Source organism: Eptesicus fuscus, chromosome 12 (genome assembly GCF_027574615.1).
Source record: "Eptesicus fuscus isolate TK198812 chromosome 12, DD_ASM_mEF_20220401, whole genome shotgun sequence".
Lineage (NCBI taxonomy): Eukaryota > Metazoa > Chordata > Mammalia > Chiroptera > Vespertilionidae > Eptesicus > Eptesicus fuscus.
In genome coordinates, this window is record NC_072484.1 from 71,019,660 (window position 1) to 71,039,904 (window position 20,245).

At 42.7% G+C, this 20,245-nt stretch overlaps 1 long non-coding RNA gene across 4 annotated transcripts in view; it reads right to left on the reverse strand.

Moving 5' to 3' along the window:
• Positions 1-20,245, reverse strand: part of LOC114229138 (uncharacterized) — a 269,792-nt gene that overhangs the window by 155,140 nt on the left and 94,407 nt on the right. The window lies entirely within an intron of this gene.

Here is a 20,245-nt window from a genome sequence, read left to right on the forward strand (position 1 = left end):
TATTGCCATCTTTCATGCTGTTTTTCATGTGAGGGGACTGGGGCACAGAGGTCCACGTGTGCACATTCAGAACAGACCAGCTCCCAGCCCACAGTCTGCTGCTCTGTGCTGGGGACTTATCTGAGGGCTGAAGTCAGCCAGCACCCCATTCTGCTAGGAGTTTCCTTGATAAAGTTAAAAAGATTATTTCTGCTAAGGGAATACCAAGACACTCTCCAGGTCTCAGCCAGCTCAGAATCCCGAGAGAGGAGAGTCTCAGAAGGAAGGGTGCCTGAGGCTCAGTTCAAAGCCCAGCTGAGAACGGGGACTGAGTCCCTACCTCAGGAAGTGGGACTTCCTAAGCCATCTCCTAACCTCGCCTACCAAATTCCATGTTTTCCATCTCCCCAACTACCCACCTCTTACCCCCATCTGGCCTGGCCCCTCTACTCCCAGTGGACACTTCTAACCCCAGAGAGCCAAAGGGATAGAGGACTTCTGGTTGCCATAGCAACACAACCAGGTTCTCAGGCAATGAGTTCTTGTCAGCTTAGTGTAATGGTCAGTGGCCAAGGTAATTTCAAGTCAGCCTAAGAGGTTAATTTGTCAGCAGTTTCCTCTGCACAGAAGCCGGCAGCATGAAAGAAAGGTGAGTCGCCAAATCAAACCACACCACTAAGTCAGGACCAGTTCTGGTGGTCCTGAGTTTCCCTACCCAATCCTAAGAGATCAACTCAGGTAAACGGTTCATTGTCTAATAATCAGCCCATGATCTCTGAATATCTCATGGACAGCATCCGAGGGTGCATGAAGCTTCCAGCATTAGTCAGCACATGTTCACCCACACTAAACAGGGGCTGGTGCTCTCCAAGTCCTCTCTCTCGTCCCTGCCCTGGGCTCAAGGGGGTGAGAACATAAGGGAGACACAGACACCAGCTCCAAGGAAGGAGCCAGGCTAGGCTTGCAATGTGGCTGGTCGCTGGGAAACACTGGTGGCTGTGGTCAATGCCCAGTTCGGGGGGAGTACTGACAATCTCCCTGGGACCTGTCAGAGGCAGTTCTCACCGGCAATCGTGGTCTGTGTAACAAGAAGGCCTGGCCCTGTCTGAGCCCTCTCACAGTTCCTCCAAGGCCTGCTGTATGATGAGCCAGCCCTGGGTAGGGACAATGTGAGCCTCCTCGTTGCCTGACACTCAGAAGGCCCTTCATCTCTGGTGCTGGCCTGCCGGGCCGTGGAGACACTGGCACTCCCCTGCAGCTGAAGCCTGTAATGCCCGCAGGTCTGATGCTCAGAAAAGGGGGTGGCCTGGATAGCAAACAACCACGGGTGGGCCCACGTACAGTGAGTTAGAGTCTGGCTTTCAGCATAAGTCCTAATCCACTGTCTTTGAATAGCATATTAAAATATATGCTGTGTGGATGACACATTCCAGGATCCATATTAGAATAAGTGAACCAAAAACTGGCCTCATGCCGAAACCGGTTTGGCTCAGTGGATAGAGCGTCGGCCTGAGGACTCAAGGGTCCCAGGTTCGATTCCGGTCAAGGGCATGTACCTTGGTTGCGGGCACATCCCCAATGGGGGGTGTGCAGGAGGCAGCTGATCGATGTTTCTCTCTCATCGATGTTTCTAACTCTCTATCCCTCTCTCTTCCTCTCTGTAAAAAATTAATAATAAAATATATTTTTTAAAAAAACTGGCCTCATGGAGCTTCCAGTGAGATACAGTAGATATTAAATAAATTACATAATTTTTCATTACAATTATGGTAAGTGCTAGGGGGAAGTCTTTTTAAAAGGGTAATCTCACCTCATCTGAGAGAAGAACTAGGAAGGGTTTCTGCAGAGAAATGGTATTTAACAGTTAAAGTTATCCCAGGTAAAAGATATACAGATTGCAATCGAAATGGAAGTGCTTAAGTGTTCAATATCCTATCATGATATTTTCAAGGTCCTGACCTCCCCTAAATAAGCTATTATCTTCTTGTGAAAATGTTGAGAAATTGTCAATGTGTGTATGAGTCCACCCAAGGATTGCTATTGATTTTTTACTAATTTTAAATTCCTTGATTCTATCCTTGCTGAATTATAACATTATTTATACTGCAACCAGAGAAGTCTTGATAAGACCATATTGCTCTCTGCTTAAAACCCTCCAGTGACTTCCCATCTGTATCCGTTAATTATCGCCTCAGTAATGCTGGATAGCAAACAACCACGGGTGGGCTCAGCTGCTTAGGGGTCAGGTCCACAGTGTTTGTTGTGCCAGGGGGTCAGGTGCACAGTGTTTGTTCTAGGAAGACCTCAGTTGGAATAACTGGATTGCCTCGACCCTTTTTCACAGTTGTCATACTCCAGCAGGCTAGCCTAGGCAAATTCCCACGTCCAAGACAGAGGAGCAGGAGTGAGTAAGCCCAATCATGCAAGGGTGTCTTGAGCTCCCATTTGAATCCTATTTGCTAACATAACATTGCTCAAAACATGGCCACGCCTGGAATCAGATCGAAGGGAAGTGCTTAGTTACATGGCAAAGATCATGTCTATAAGGAATGAAGAATGGGGGTCATTAATACAACCAACCAATCACAACATCCCACATAGAATAAAATTCAAATGCCTCACCCCGGCTTACATGATCCGGCCTTGTTGACTTCTGAATGTCATCTCACTTTATAGATCGGTAATTTTCAGGGCTTAGCATGGAGCCTAGAACATAATAAGTGCTCAATAAATATGTCTTCGCTAAATGAATGGAACATTGTCTTCTTCCTTTAGTATTGCTGAATAATTGGGAGTTAATTTATCTCTAAAAAATTGAACATGGTTGCTCTTTTTTTACTTCTTTTTTGTTTCAGTATATATTATAGATGCCTCTATACCTCCCCCATGAAGTCTGGAAACTTAAAAAAAATGTTTAAGCCATTGTAGTAACAAATATCATTAGAAATTAGGTTTATTTTAAGATACTAATTTGACATCTGCCCCATAAAGTTCCTGGAAAGGAAACAGCAAGGTGGTGCCTCCTTTAAATACTCAGGATTAAAGAAGAAAGAGGACTGCAGACAAATAGATTTTAAAAAAAGAAATTAGATTTCCCAAAACCATGGTTGTTGTAATGCCTCTCACACAATGATTTAGGAGCTAATTTTTTGAGCGGGGATGTTCTGAGCCTATAGTATGAGTTTGGGGAGTCTTGCACAATTGGGTAGGTTGGGGAAATCCTGTACTCTAATTTTTTTCCTGGGGGCATGTTAAAGAGTTCCTAAGGTTTTGAAAAGGCCAGACTGTTACTTCCACATCTTTGTTTATTAACTCTCTATCTCCAGCATCTAGCTCAGTGGCCTGGAAATAAATCTCTGTGGAGTGAATGCCTCATCCAGGTAAAATGAATTAGGATAATGAGAATGTGAAAAATGACAGAAGGGCAATGCCCAAACTTGAGAACTGACTGGGACTGAGGTGGGTAATGAAGAAGTCAAAGAGGACCTCTGGGAGCCCAGGAGCCAAATTAGTAGAGTTCAAGAGTCAGGAATGGCACAGCCAATTCTCATCAACACTCTGGCCATAATTCCCAGATCCCCTTATCGTCTATGTCACACCAGCTTCACTGCCAGTGGCCACATCTGCATCTTTGTCAGAGACCTTCCTTCAGGCTTTGCCACTGTACCTATATTCACCTGGTGACTGAAAGAGACTATCCCCCATGTACAGGGATACAACCATCCCAGCTCCCTCACTCTTTGGGATAAATCTGAGGTGTGTGTCTTGGGGTCTCTCAAAGTTTCCCTCCATGAGAATTACCTCCAGTTGTCCACCGTGGTAGTTGGATTAATAATTCATTCTTTATTTGCCACCTTTCCTTCCTTAGATTACCTCCTTCCTCATCTACTCATCATATTCCTTGCATCTCCCAATAAAATGCTTGCACTTGAATCCTTGACTCAGAGTCTACTCTGGGGGGACCCCATACTAAGACAGATGTGTTGTAAGCAAAGCTAGCTAAGATAAGAACTTTGCTCCAGCAAGAACATCTTGCTATCCACTGGAGGGTACCCCTTCTACCCTCTCACCGACATAACAGTGCCTCCCTTATCCATTCATCACAGGCCTCAGCTTTGAAGATTCCAAAGTGCCCCAGATGTACAGCTTCACTGTTTATTTCACAGGATGCAGAATTCATTTTTGTTTTAGCTTCTTTCCAGACAGTTGGTTTGTTTTAATGGACTGCTCTTTGCCTGTGCATAATTCTTCTCTAAATTAAATTCTCTTCTCAGCTCCAAATAATACACACTGGGCTATCAGCTCATTACTTTTACATCCTCCCTTGTTCTGTTTATGCAAAGGTTTAATTAACTATGAATTGCTGTGTAGGCAACAGAAAAAACCCACCCCCCAGGTAGCTGTAGGGATCAACGCTGGAGGAAAGAGAAGGAATAGAGCGCTTGGGGAAGGGCCAGAATGTGAGGTGAGAGCACAGAGATTTCAATCCTCTTACTACTACTTTCAGCGATTCATTTATTCACTAAATATTTATTAAGTTGCTGCTGTGTGCTTGGCATTGTTCTAGGTGTGGGAATGGTGAAGCAGAGAGACATGAGGCCTGCCCTCATAAAGTTTACAGTCTACCAGGGGAGACTGACAAATAGTGTCTTAGCTATCTCTCGCTGCACAACAAATTACCCAATACTGGCTTCGAACAACAATAAACATTATCTTTCATATTTTCAACTCCAATATCTCAAATGGGATGGCAAGTGGATCAGGAACTTGGGAGTGGCTTGGCTGGGCAGTTATGTCTAAAGGTCTCTTGTGAGATTGCAGGTAGAGTTATCCAGACTGCAGTCACCTGAAGGCTTGATCCATTAGCCCACTTCCAAGGTGGCTCATTCACATGGCTGGCTAGTAGGTGCTCATGTTAGTGGGAGGCCCCAGTTACGCTTCATGTGGACCTCTCTATGGGGTACTGGGGTGTCCTGTGGCCAGGTAGCTGGCTTCCCCAAACAGGGCAGAGCTGTCATGCATCATAATTTCTGCTACACTCACACAAGCATGATTCAAAATTGGAAGAGACTACACAACGACCTGAACACTGGAAGGTGAGGGTCGTTGGGTGCCACCTTGGAGGCTGTCTAACACAATAAGTAAACAAATAAAGAAGGCAATAATTGTGCACTGTGGCCAGTGATGTTAAGAAAACAGAGTAAATGTTGACAGCGACTGGCAGACAGGGGACAGCCAGTTACACAGTGAAGGTGATCACGGAAGGCCTCCTTCTAGTTGTGTAAACCAACCCAAATTACCTACCCTATTCTAAACTTCATCTATAAAAGGGGGATAACATTCATCCTTAGCTCACAGGATTGTGTGAGGCTCCAATGGGATCAGGAGTATACAAGTTCAATTGTTATTCTGTTTTCTGCATTCAACTGGCTACATCTGTTTGCTTCCAAAGGACCAATAACCTTAATGGAGATAGGTGGGTGGCCTCCGTGATGCCAGCTTCTGAAGGGAAGTCCAAAAAACATTTGGGCAGAGACCAGAGCTACCAGGACCCAGCTGAGCTACACAAGTCAGCAAAAGAGGAAAGTGATTGCTCTCCAGCTTCCAGCTAAGAAAACACATTTGGCTGAAAAAATATCTGCCAAGCTCTGTGTCCTAGATGAGGCATGGATGTTGGCAGGTTTGACTTATCCCTCAGGAGAAGGACAGCTCCTTCACAAAATTTCAGCCTAGTTGGTGCTGGACAGAGTATAAGAATTCTCAAATTCGCAATTCTGGGTGTGAAAGAGAGGCACTGCTGGATTTTGTCATTTTTCCACCCTGAATCCTTTGACAGGATATGAGAGGCAGGATCCATGCCTACAGCTCCCTCTGCCTTATTTTGACAACTGCTGTACATCTCTGAGCTTCTCACTCCTCATCAGCAAAGGGAAGCAGTCTGTCCATCAGTAAAGATAAAAATATGATATACAGTGCTCAAGGACGTACAAGAAATGGGCTATGTTCTGTGGGACTGAAGAGAATAAAACTGGTTTGACCCCTCGGGTGGCAAATGGACAATCATGGCAATAACTTATAAGCCTTTTTAAAAAATAGTATCTTCTGAAGGACCAATCCCACACAAGGAATTTGTCCTGATAAAATAGTTAAGGATGTGTATCAAGTCATAAGTATTTACACAGAAATATTTCCATAATGCATTGTTAAAGAAATTTGTAAGATAATATATAATATAATCCTACTTTGGGGGGGAAAGATACAGATATAGACTTTGGTCAACACAGTGGTGAGAGTTCCTATTTTAAACTTGCATCAGACAATAGAGACTATGTTCTTTTTTTAGCCCACATCAAAAATTTATAAAAACTGATCATGTTGTAGATCACAAAGACAATCTTAATACATTTCAAAGAATTATATCATGTCTATATTATATAAGAGCGATTGAATTAAATTGGAAATCAACAAAATGCCTACTAAAAAGGAAAACAACATTTGGTGAATTAAAGGACACTCTTACATGACCCATGGGAATTAGAGAAATCACAAAGGGAATCCTAAAATATTTAGAACTGAGAAACCATGGGAAGACTATATACCAACAGAGCTAAAACAGGACATCAGAAAAAAAGTATAGCCTTAATAAATTATCAAAGAAATAAGTGTGGCTTAGACTAGTAACTGTACTTCAATATTCATTCTCCCTCTTTCCTATAATAACAAAATTTATGGTTTCTAGGTAGGCACATGGCTGCTAAGACTGAAGACCACATTTCCCAGCCTCCCTTATAGTGAGAATAGCCAGTGTTGAAGTTTTGCAATGGACTGTGAACAGAAGCAATATGGACAGTTGTCTGATCATGTCCTCAAAGTGACTTCTTGACACTTTTCACCTTCCTGCTGACAGAAGTATAGATATGGTAGCAGTAAGTTGACTATAGTATAATAAATCATTTGTTTGGTCTCTATCCCAGGTTCCTGACACGGAGATTCAAAAACCCTAGGAAATTTCCTGAGCATCTCTATTATGCTAATGAAATGACTCATAGTGGGACTCTAGATAACTTCAGGATGGAGACTGGTCACCAGAAAAACCAAGCATGTGATTAGAGGGCTAGGACTTTCAACTGCTCAACCTCTGGGCAGTGGAGGAGGGCTTGATATTGAGTTTAGCCATGTGGCTGTGATTTAATCAATTGTGCCTATATAATGAAATACCAATAAAGACTCTGGACACCAAGGCCCAGAGGAGCTTGCTGATTGGTGTGCACACTGCTGTGCTGAGTGGGTGATGTACCCTGACTCCACAGGCCGAGGGCAAGAAAGCTCTGCATCTGGAACCTTCCCTAGGTCCCTCCCTGTGTGTATCCTTTATGATAAAACAGTAATTCTAAGTTCAGCACTTTCAGTGAGTTCTGTGGATCATTTTAGCAAATTATCAAACCTAAGGGGGGCTGTGGGAACCTTCTGGATTGGTGGCCAATTGTTTAGAAATTCAAGTGGCCTGGGGATCCCACTTGTAAGTGGTGTCTGAAGTGGGGGCAGTCTTGTGAAAGAGTGAGCCCTTAACTTGTGGGATCTGATGCTCACTCTGGGTGGTTAGCATCAGAATTGTATTGCAGGACACCCAGTTGGGGTGGAAATAAAATAGTGAACAACCAATTTGCCCAGCACTGAGGGGTTTCCCAGACATGAGACTTTTAGTACTAAAACCAGGACAAATCGCCCCAGGTGGTGGTTCTTCTAAAGTCATAAGGACAAGGAAAACACCTTAAAGACTGGTGGAGCACAAAACAGAAAGATCCTGAGGATTTCATGGAGCAGAACCTCCTCCTCGCAGGCCGAGACTGCCTACCTCCAGAAATTAGTATGAGAAATAAACATTTATCCTGTTAAAGCCACTGTTTCTGTTAAACACAAAGACACCTAATTTGGGTAACTGGAAGTGGAGTGCTGAATATAATAAACATATACTTAGCATTAGAGTACTGGCAGGGTCATGGGCAGTGCTGACTCAGATACTGAAGGTTGGAAAGTTAGTAATCTTCGTTATGCAGAGACTAAATATTTAGCAATAGAAATTCTCTGCTTTGGAAGATAAACTATATGGTCACTGAGGCTAGGGGAATATACATTCAGTGACCCTTAAACAACACTGGGGTTAGTGGTGCCAACCCCCGTAAAGTAAAAAATCTGCATATAACTTTTGACCCCCCCAAAACTTAACTACAGTTGTCCCTCAGTGTCCATGGAGGATTGGTTCCAGGACCCACCCACCTCGCCCTCTGGATACCAAAATTCATGGATGCTCAAGTCCCTTATATAAAGTGGCATAGAACAATGTATACAGCCGGCCCTCCACAACCACAGATTCCCAACTATGGATCAAAAATACTATTTTTGAGCCATAATTGGTTGAATTAATGGATTCAAAACACGGAGATATGGACGGCTAACTGTATATTGATTGAAAAAAGATGCAACTAGTTAACTGCCACTAAGCTGAAAGACAAAATAATGAGCAAGGCACAAAGGAAAATTTTTAAAGTAACACAGGATTCTTCAGGCTTAAAAATCTATTTCTAAACAAGAGAGCTGCAATGAATGTTTGACCAAAAATTGACTTGCCATGGACCAGCAAGAAGTGGGCTCCAAAAGCATTTTTGTCCACAAAAAGAGCCATATGTGGCCAGGAAGGATAATGGACAAGAAAAAAAAAAATCCAAAAAGTGATGTCAGGAACATAAAGAATGATGGAGAGAAAGAGAGAGTCGGAGCCTGCTAGATGGGCAATGGGGAGCATTTGCTGTTGTGTGTTTCACCTTCTCTGTCCAAATGAAATTTTTGTTTGTTGGTTTTCCTGCTCCTACTTCAGCATTGCATGTTGGCTTCATGACAGGCACAAAACTTACCTTGTAATTTTTAAGTACCCGAGAAACCACATTTAGACTTGATGGACAGGACTATGCATTACCCAGAGATCCTGTAGACTTTTAGTTAGATTCAGGAGCTTTGGTATTGTCTCCTTGGACTGTGGCAGAGACAGCTTTGTTCCAGGATCCATCTCTTTTAGCCCATAGTATTAGATCCCTTGATTTTCAGCTGGACATGTGGCTTCTCAGAACCAACACCAAATTTGCCAGCCTCTCTAGTGTGGCCATGAGACTGAGTTTTGGCTAATGGGATATGAACATGCAACTTCCAGGTCTTATCTTCGAGGGAGGGAATCATTTCTTATTCCCTTCCTCCTTCATGCTGGTTGGAACACAGAGATAGATTATCTTGCATCAGGTAGGTAAGAGCAATGCTCTATAAACAACAAAACAGAAGGATCCTGATTCCCTAAGGCTTTGGCAAAGCATAATTACCATGCCAGCCCTGAATTTTTATGTGTGAGAAAATAAACTTTCATCTTACTTAAGCAACTGTTATTTTCCGTCTCTGCTATATACAGCCAACTCTTATAATGATGAATAATATAAGAAATACTAAGAATACATGAATTATGCATTCACTTTTAAAGCTATAATATGCAAGAAAATAGAAGGAACTAAAAATAACAGCAGAAATTAATAAAATAGGAAAAAGTAGAAATTTTGACAAGAAGTTTTGACAAAGAAGCTGGCTCTCTGAAAATACTAATTATGTAGATAAACTTTCTACAAGCTTGATCAAGAAAAAGAGAGATGAGGCACAAATATTAGTCTCATTCAGTCATGATTAAAATACAACAAAATTTGTTTTTTCATCATAACATTATTATAAACAACTTTAGGTTGACATAAAACATAGATAAAAGGAGAATTTTTCATAAAATTATAAATTACCATTATTGACACAAGGAAAAAGAAAAAGACCTGAATATATCAATAAGTATTTTTTTAGGAGTCTTTGATTTTTAGAGAGAGAGAAAGGGAGAGGGAAAGAGAGAAACATCAATGTAAGAGCAGAACATTGATCAGCAGCTTCCTGCACACCCCCTACCAGAGATCAAGCCCCAGTTGTGGGCATGTGCCCTGACTGAAAATCAAACCAGCAACCCCTATATGCCCAACCCACTGAGCACACTGACCAGGGCTCAATAACTATTTTTTAATTGAATCATTTGTAAAAATTCATCTATACCCAAACATATATACCAGACCCAGACAGCTTTATAATCAAATTTTACCAAACATTTGAAGAACAGAATATTTCTGTATTATATAAATTCTTGCAGGGGAGAGAAAAAAAAAAAAAGGTACCAGCCTATTTTATGAGGCTAGATTATCCTTGATTCTAAAATCAGATGTGGATAACTAATGAGTCGGCTTTACTGTGGTGACAACCCAACAAATCTCTATGGCTTACAAAAACAAACATGTATTCCTCATATATATTACATATGAGCTATATGGTCAGCCATGTCCCAGACTGCGTCTCTGTTCCATGTGGGCCCAGGCTGAAGGAACTTCCTCTGTGTGGAACAGGCCCATTTCAGGGGGCAGAGGGAGCCAGAGAGGTAGTAAAATAGTTGTAATGCCCCTTTTAAAATCTCTTGGTTTTAGCTTGGGACTGACACAGTGGTCCAGGCATGTCATATGATCAAACTTGACAAAGGGCATTGAAACTCCAGCTACAGAGATGCAATACATGTCATACTGACAACATTCAAATCTCTTACAGGCAAGGTAAAATTAATTGTTAACAAGAATATAATCCAAAGACGAGAAAAGTATAGGCCAATTCACTTATAAATATTAATATGAATAACCTAAAAAATAGTCAATTAAATCCAAATTTTTAAATTATAAAATATGGTCAAGTAGAATTTACCCCATGAATTTATACAAGGATGGTTAGAAGTCAAGAAAATTTGGCAATGTAATGCACCACATTGGCATATTAAAAGATAAAAACATTATCTCAATAGTTGCAGAAAAAAATATTCCAATAAAATTCAGTTATTCCTACAATTTTAGCATGAAAAAATTGTTTTTTTAACCTAAAAATGTATATATAATAATAACTATAATAAACATAGTACTTCTGATTAAATTTCAAAGAAATGTCCATTGAAATTTAAAATACACAAGCACCTATTATTTCCCTCTTCTGTTCTTCTGAAGGTGTTAGTCAATCCAACAGGCAAAGAAAAAGAAGAAATACAAGGATTGGCACAAGGCTTGGAAAAGTAAAAAGCGAAATTATCACTATTTGCCTACAATTATATTGCTATTCTGAAAATCCCAGAGAATCTAAAAACTACTAGAATAAATGAAATATTTTGGTTCACTTGCTTACTTTAAGTTAAAATTTTTCAAATAGAAATAGTTATTTTATATACTAAATATAGCCAATTAGAAAATGCATAGAGAACTTTTTAAAAATGGTATTCAGCCTGGCTGTGTGGCTCAGTGGTTGAGCATGTACTTATGAACCAGGAGGTCACGGTTCGATTCTCGGTCAAGGCACATGCCCGAATTTCGGGCTCGATCCCTAGTGTGGGGTGTGCAGGAGGCAGCCAATCAATGTCTCTCTCATCATTGATGTTTCTATGGAATGTGTGCTAATTCCAAAATTCAATGTGAGCGAAAATCCAAGTATAGCCAAGGCAATTCTGAAAAATAACAAGGGACAGGGTAGGATTACCTTCAAAGAAAGGAAAGATAGGATTAAACTACAATAACTGGGGCAGAAATGCAATGGTGCAGGAATAAAACCGTACCCCGTGGGACAGAATAGAGCACAAAAGCAGATCTACCTATATAAGTGAATGCAGTATATGAGAGCATTATGTATCTCTATAGCCATTCCACAGCTTGGCAATTTGACTTCTGTATAAAATAAAATTACACCTTTGCTTTATGCCACATATAATTTTTAAAATTGCAGATGGATTAGAGGCCTAAATGTGAAAATAATTTTAGAAGAAAATGTACACTTCCTTTGTAAACTCAAGTTTGGGAAATTTTTCTTAAGCAAGAGAGTAAAGCACAAACCATAAAGGAAAGATTGACAAATTAAAACCTTCTCTATAAAAAAGGGATACTGTAAAGAAAGTGAAAAGACTGGACAAAGTGGGTACAACTGTTTATAATGCATGTAGAGAATCAAGAATTAATTCCCGGAGCATGTAAAGAACACCTACAAGACAATAAGAAAATACAGAGTCTTCAAATTTGATCCCCAAGTCAAAAGTTACAATAATAGCAGGTGTCCAAAATTGCAGGTGCTAATTTTTGACCAAGCTATTTCTTACTCGGGCACCTTTATACTCCAACACAATGAAGCTCAATTTGCTGGGAGCTGACAAATGCCCACATCAATCAGAAGTGGACAGAGGTTTGCGATAAGATTCGAAATGGAGTAATTTGGCATTGCTGGAGGACAGACAGGGTGAGATAGAACAAGCAGATATGGGAAAGGAAAAGCAGTGAGGAAGGTATGGTTAAAATAAATATACAAACAAACAAGTAAACCCAGACTCCAGGGAAAGATGAGAGAGTGGACTTATTGACAGAGGCACATGAGGATCAGTAAGGTCATGAAGGACATCTCTGCTCAAAGCCAGGGGAAATTGGTTTAGCAGTAGTGCGGTAAGGAGAAATTCCAGAGTCTGAGTCAACAGTGAAGTCAACATGAACCAAAAGTGGGAAGTCACTATCAGACAGGCTAAAACCACTCTGAGCCACATCATTAGGAGAAGCATATCCATAGGAAAGAAAGTTAGAACAATTCTCTCCCCTCACTAATCAGGCTCCACTTACAAATGGTGCTCCCTTCCAGACCTCTCACTATGGGGAGGACACCTATGAAAATTGACTTTCCCATCAACAAAAGGTTAAAAGCCATTCCCATTGAGTGACTATATATTGTAAACCTACTGTTTGTTTATCAAACAATAATGATCAAGACATGCACAGTCTCCGCCCCTACAGGTTAGGGTGTGGTAGAAGGGGGCAAGTGGGGAGAAAGTTAAAAAACACTTCATTGGGATGTGTGCCTTTTATGATAGAGGAATTTATAAGGTGCCATGACAGCAAGGAGAGGCTGTGTATCAGTCAGCTTAGACTAAGTTTTGCTGTAGTAACAAACAGTCCCTAGATTCCACTTGTTTATAACCACAAATGTTTAGTTCTTGCTCTTATTGATGTGCTTTATGGGTCAACTGTGGCTCTGCTCCACCTGATCTTTATTCTAGGACCCAGAATGGAGGACTGGTCTCTATGCCAATCTCATGCCAGAGTGAAAAGCACAATGGCAGAACCATGCAATGGTTCTTAAAGCTTCTGATCAGAAGTGACACACATTGTTTCTATCACGTTTCATTGGACAAAGCAGGTCACATGGCCAGCTCTTGTGGCAACTGGGTGGAAAGTAAAATCCTCTTGTAAGGGTGGGTCCAATGGGAAAAAGCTCAGAAAAAAAGAGGCAACAAATATTTTGGAAAAGAAATCAAATCTTTCAGTATATATATTCTTATATATAGTATAAGAAAAAATAAATGCATATGTTCAGCAAAAGACACAAATGTTCATGGCAGTACTACACATAACAGGCAAAAATTGTAAACAGCTGAAATGCCCATCAAGCGTAGAATGGATCAAAAACTTATGGCATCCTTATAAAATGGGTCATACAATGGAATAACACACAGGAAAGAAAAAGAGTGAGCTACTACCACATGCAACAACACAGTTGGGTGCAAGGAGCCAAATACAAAATGTGAATTCAGCATGATTCCATATATAAGAAGTTTACTAGTAAGGAAGGCAATACTAACCTATGGTGACAGCAGTTACTTCTGAGAAGGATCTAGTAAAGGAAATATGAGGGAGCCTTTGGGGTGCGGGAGATGTTTTATATCTTTACTTGAGTGGCTGTATACTTAAAATGGGTCTACTTAAGTGTATATAAGTTATCTTAATTTAGAAGGAAATATCTGAACCACAGACCACTGAGCTGGAGAGGTGGGTCCTCTCAGTGGTGGCTTGCCAGAGGAAAGTATTTATGAACTACAGCCTGAAAAGTGAGCAGTTCTCCAAGAGGATCAGAGGTGTACACTACAGAAGAAGGGACACTCCTACATGAACACTGGGACCAGAGGTGTCATGGCACAGCTAAGACATTAAAGCACTTTCTGAAAGGCACATCCTCTGCCAAGGGAAGTGCTGGGAGCTGTGATTGGACCAGACACTGCAAATCTTAAGGGGCATATTATGTGAAGACCCTGGGGAAGTCACTGGACGATCTCAAACAGGGAAATGCCATTCAAGAAGCATGGCATTTAGAAGCAATTCTTCATTTTAGAAGAATTGCTCTGCCTACGGTAAAAACGAAGTTGAAAAGGCAAAACAGAAGCTGGGAGGCCAGGGAGCAGGCTGATGCATTTGTCTAAACCAAAGAAGAGAGAGGTCCAAAATAGAGTAACTTATCTCCCTGGTGGTCTAGTGGTTAGGATTCGGCGCTCTCAAAATAGAGTAACTTGTAGTAATGACCACATGCCTTTTTGTCTCATTTTCTATGCTAATTAATTATGGAGATGAAGAGAAGGAACCAGATTCAAGAGATATTTAGGAGGAAGAATTGATAGGACTGCAAGATGTTATGTGAGGAACAACTAAAGAAACCAGGGTCTATTCATTCTGCAGGGGAATATGTGAAGCCAACCCAGAAGCAGAAATGATTGGGTAAAGCCAGTCACTGAGCAAAGTCGCAAAGTCACTATCTCCCGTTTGTGCTCCCCAGTCAGGGTACGGACCTCGCCAGAAAGCACTAGGAAGTGCCATGCTGATATTGGATGATTACCTTGCAAGGATTCTGTGAAGAGGATCCAAGTAAAGGTTGGACCAGCTGGCCTCCAAGGTCCTACAATGCTAACAGGCCTATGAACAATAGGCAGTTCATTTGTCTCCTCTTAGACTAGCTCTTACAACACTTTAGGTCTGGTCCCTGACTATATCTGCCACAACTTACACAAGATGATCTGGGCTCTCTGCCCAAAATATGTCCATCATCCCACCTGTCTTAATCCCTATATTTCCATGAACTTGTCAGGGTATATTTTAATTATCTTTTCTGTGTTCATCAACTCCTGTGAGACTGTGATATGATACACCATATCAGGGATCACGTCTGACTCATTTTTATTTCCAAGAACCTATCACATGGCCAGGTGCTATTGAGTGGATGAGCAGACTTAGCTGGCTTTTAAAGTTGCACGGCATTCCATTTTATGAATGTACCAATGTGAAGCTGTACACCCCAGCAATTCTGAAATCAGGTAGACTAGGGGGATGTAGCACAGAGTATCATAAGAGCCCCTTCATTTATCTTTTTTTTTTTTTTTTTGGTGAGGGATATCTATCAAAAAGACCATAATTTGTCTTTTGAATGATTCCTAGAAGTGAATACACACTTACGAACATAAACTGAGAACTTTCTTCTTTAAAAAAATGTGAAGCAGGACTGAGCTCTTCGTAGGTAATGTAGGTTTTTAGAATTCAACATCTCAGTGGGAAATGCAGGTCTCAGTTCCTGACTGACAGCTCCTAATGACAGTAATAAACCAATGTGCCCCCACAGGCCAAACAGATGTTTTGAGTTGACAAAGGGGACCAAACACTGCCCTAGTAGTTATCGCTCTGTTTTCTAACAGCTGAACCCTGTTTCAAGGCCTCAGCTATAATATGTATGTGCGTTATCATCAAATAAATGAATGTACAGACGACAGGAACATGTAACCCAATAAAATCAGAAAGAGGATATTCTCAATGTGCAGATGAAGGCAGATAGGAGTTCTGACTGCTTCACTAAAATACTTCAAAGCAAATTCAGAATGAACTGGAGTGCAGGGAGATGGTGAACAAAATAAGAGAGGGATGTAGCAATTAAAGTTAATTACTCTTGTTACCATGGTAGCAACCCAGAACAAGGAGAGTTAAACACATTCAAGGTGAATCCCAAACAGGGCTATGTGCTTTCCTTCACCAAGTACCTGAGAGCAGACAATTATTTAACAAACTTAAACTCCATTGTTAACCCACTTTACCCCAAAGACAATCTTCCTCTTCGATCAGTTCCAGACTGTAACAGAACAAAGTGTTATCTGAATCCTAAGATCTCATACCCATATTTGCACTGGCCATTCTTTCAGGATGGCCAATCAGGTGGATATTGCTTGGGGTCCCCCAGAAGCTGACCTTGAGGTAAGAATTCAAGTGCAAGTAGTTTATTCAGAGAGGGAGGAGGGAGGAAATCGGGCTCTCATACTCACCCCCAACACACACACACACACACACACACACACACACACACACACACACCTTGACAGTCCTCTTCCCTGAGACTCCCCAAGGAGTATCTCACAGAAGGTCCAATGTCACCTTAGATTCCTATCTGATCCTCCCCAATGACTCCAATCTAGGTGGCTGACCTGGACATCTTTCAGGTCACGTATACCCTGCTGCTGACACTACTCTGGACTTGTTTATATTTGGGGGTTTGTGTGTGCCCCTCATTCTCCTGCCAGCAGTGAAGCCACTTCCCTTCCTTTCTCCTCTCCTCCAGAAGAAGGATCTCACAGCAGAGTTGGCTGAACTCCTAAGGTCTAGCATTATTATGAGTATTTTTTTTTACACACCTAGTATTTTTTTACCCACCTATTCTAGAAAACATATATGCTCAGAAAATGATTGAATGAGGAGAGGGGACAATTTGTGTTGTACCTGGAACACCCTACTCCCCAGGCCTGTGGCAGAAACTAACAAGTTGGCTACATGCTTTCTTTTCCTGTGATGAATTCTCTCCCAGGCATCCAGATGCTCTTACCTAAGCCCTTTCGCTTCTTTTGAGCCTGCCTAAGGATCATCAGACGTGTTTAATCCCAAATGTGAACCATGTTTAATTTCTTTTGTAGGAGACTCCTAACATCCATGAAATCAGTGGATGTGAATATAAAGAAGTGAGGGGGAAGAATGGTCTCATTTACCTATTCTGTAAGCCAAGTATGTGTCAGCCTCAGCTCTGACCCAGCTGGGACCACAGTCACCCAAAACGTATGGATCACATGAGGCTGTTTTCTATAAATTGTTATTCATCAAGCAGAGCATTTTTCTCCAGGCTAGAGTTCTTCTGACCTCCATTTCCCGCTCCAGCTTCCCTTTTGTCTCAGGAAAATTTGTGTCTTTCCTCTCTGGGCTTCAAGTCCAGCTCCTGGTTAGATGGCTAACTCTGGCTTGGGCTTGAGCCATGAACATGAGCAATGCCTATAGTTTACTACCTGGAAGGGCTCATCCTAGGCAAGCACAGGTCCCTAAGTACACTGGGCAACAAGACGAAATTCAAGTAACTCATCTCCACTTCTAAGACTGAAGCTGTTGAGACCCCTTGTCCTGCTCAGGATGTACAGGAAATGAATTCACCCCAGCTGGTTCAACTGAAGGGACCTCCCTGGACGACTTAAGATCAGTACTTCATTCATTGTTATGGCTGCATAATTATTGTATGGCTATATCACAATGCCCTTAATTAATTGCTTTGTAAGCTGGTGGTTCCCAAAATGTGGTCTCCAGACCAGCAGCGGCAGCAATTCTGGGAACTTGTTGGAAATGCAAATTCTCAGGCCCACCCACCCTTCATGGAAGCTGGTTTTTAAGGAGCCCTCCAGGTAAAACATTATACTAAGGGAAAGACTCCAGACACAAAGGTCACATGTATAATTCCTTTTATATGAAATATCCAGAATAGGAAAATCCATAGAGATATAAAGCAGATTAGTGGTTACCAGAAGATGGGGAAAGGCTAAATGGGGAGTGATTACTTCATGGGTACAAGGTGTTGTGGGGTATGAAAAGTTCTGAAACTAGAGGTGATGTTCACACAACATTATGGATGCACTAAATGCCACTGAATTGTACACTTTAAAATAGTTAATTGTATCTAGTGTGGATTTTGACTCAATAAAAAAAGTTTAGGAGGGAAACAAGGCTGGAAAGACAGACAGAAGCTAGCAATAATAGAAACTGCTGCTGAGGAAACAAGGAGAGGGTACAGGTGTAGTAATAGCAAAGTCCAGAATGAAATGGAACCATGGAGGAGGGATGACTGAGCCGGCAGTAGGCATGGAAGGGGGCAACTCATGCCAGACACATGGCACCCACGTAGGGAGGAAAGGAATCTATAATAATCTAATCTAATAATAGACAAATATGCAAATTGACCGCACCTTCGACACACCCAGAAGCCATGCCCACAAGCCACGCCCACCATCCAATCAGAGCGAGTATGCAAATTAACCCAAACCAAGATGGCTACAGCCACAGAGAGCAAGGTTCCCTAGGTAACAGAGGAAGCCAAGCTTTCTGCCAGCCGTTGCAGGCCTAAGCCTCCACTCAAGCTACAAAGTTTCAATTATAGAAGGTAAACAAATTGAAACAAATGGCGGCAGAATGGAGCTTGAGAGAGCAGGCCAGGGTTGCCGCTGGCAATAGGGGAAGCAAAGCTTTCTGCACACCCTGGCCGGGCCCACCCGCTTAAGGCAACAAAGTTTCAATTATAACCCCAACACAAATGGATTCGGGCCTCAGAGGGAGCCCCAGGCTTGGCTCTGCTCCAGGCTACAAAGTTTCAGTTGTAGAAGGAAAATAAATTCCAGATACCAGGGTCTCCACTTGCGTCCCAGGGGGCGTGGCCGGCCTGCAAACCACCACAGGCCCCTCGCTCAGGCCGCCCCATGCCCCAAGGGAACTCCACCTTGATAAGGGACACCCTTCAGGGCAAACCAGCTGGCCCCCACCCCTGTACCAGGCCTCTATCCTATCTAATAAAAGAGAACTATGCAGATTGATCATCACTGCAACACACAATATAGCTGCCCCCATGTGGTCAAAGATCCTGCCCCCATGTGGACACAAGATGGCCACCACAAGATGGCCAGCAGGAGAGGGCAGTTGGGAGGCACCCGGCCTGCAAGGGAGGGCAGTTGGGAGGCACCCTGCCTGCAAGGGAGGGCAGTTGAGAGGGACCAGGCCTGCAAGGGAGGGCAGTTGAGAGGGATCAGGCCTGCAAGGAAGGGCAGTTGGAGGTGATCAACCCTGCAGGAGAGGGCAGTTAGGGGTGACCAGGCCAGCAGAGGAGGGAAGTTGGGAGCAAACAGGCTGGCATGGGAGTGATTAGGGGGTGATCAGGCTGGCAGGAAGAAGCAGTTAGGGGCAATCAGGAAGGCAGGCAGGCAAGCAGTTGGGAGCCAGCAGTCCTGGATTATGAGAGGGATGTCCAACTGCCCGTTTAGGCCCGATCCCTAGGATCGGGCCTAAACGGGCAGTCAGACATCCTTTGAGGGGTCCGAGATTGGAGAGGGTACAGGCTGGGCTGAGGGACAACCCCCCTCCGTGCACGAATTTCGTGCACCGGGCCTCTAGTAAAAGCATAATATGCAAATCGACTGAACTGCTTAACAGCAGAATGACTGTCCATGACACTCACTGGCACCAGGCCAGCCAAGGTGGGTGCGATGCGATTGGTTGGGGGTCCAGCCATCGCCCCATGATCGCCCCAAAGAGGAAGGCCCAGGCTACCTCGCCAGTGGCACTGTGGCAGGTGGGCAGGACCTCCCTCTGTGGGGCAATTGCGGGGCTCCCGGACTGTGAGAGGGTGTAGGCCGGGCTAAGGGACCACCCCCACCCCCTGGTGCACGAATTTCGTGCACCAGGTCTCTAGTAGAGAATAAAACCCTGAATCTCTCCCTTCCCTCTTCTGATTTACTGTCATTGGCCAAACCCAAGCAGAAGCCACAGGGTATCAGAGCCAGGTAATGCAATCCATGACGTCAACCTGACATGGCACAGAGCACAATGGAAATGTGTGCAAACAGACCTAGGGAAGTGGATGAGTCAGCCAAACACAGACTAACCAGCATCTGACCCAATTTTAGCCAGTTTTCTTCAAAGGCCGAATAAATCCCCCTTTCAAAGTGTATGCAGGAAGATGTGCTTCAAAGGAACCATTTCTCAAATCCAGCCAACACTGAGAATCCTAAGAAGCTAGAGAACAGAATTCTCGGAAGCTAACCTATTAGTCATAGCAAGCAAGCAGAGAAAGCTTTCATTAAAAGCAGTCTCCCTGCCCTGGCCAGTTTGGCTCAGTGGTTGTGAGAGGCAACCAGTTGATGTGTCTCTCTCACATCGATGTTTCTTTCTCTGTGTCCCTTTCCCTTCCTTTCTCTCTCTAACCAATCATACAAACATATTTAAAATAAAACCAGTCTCTCCATGCTGCTGCCCTG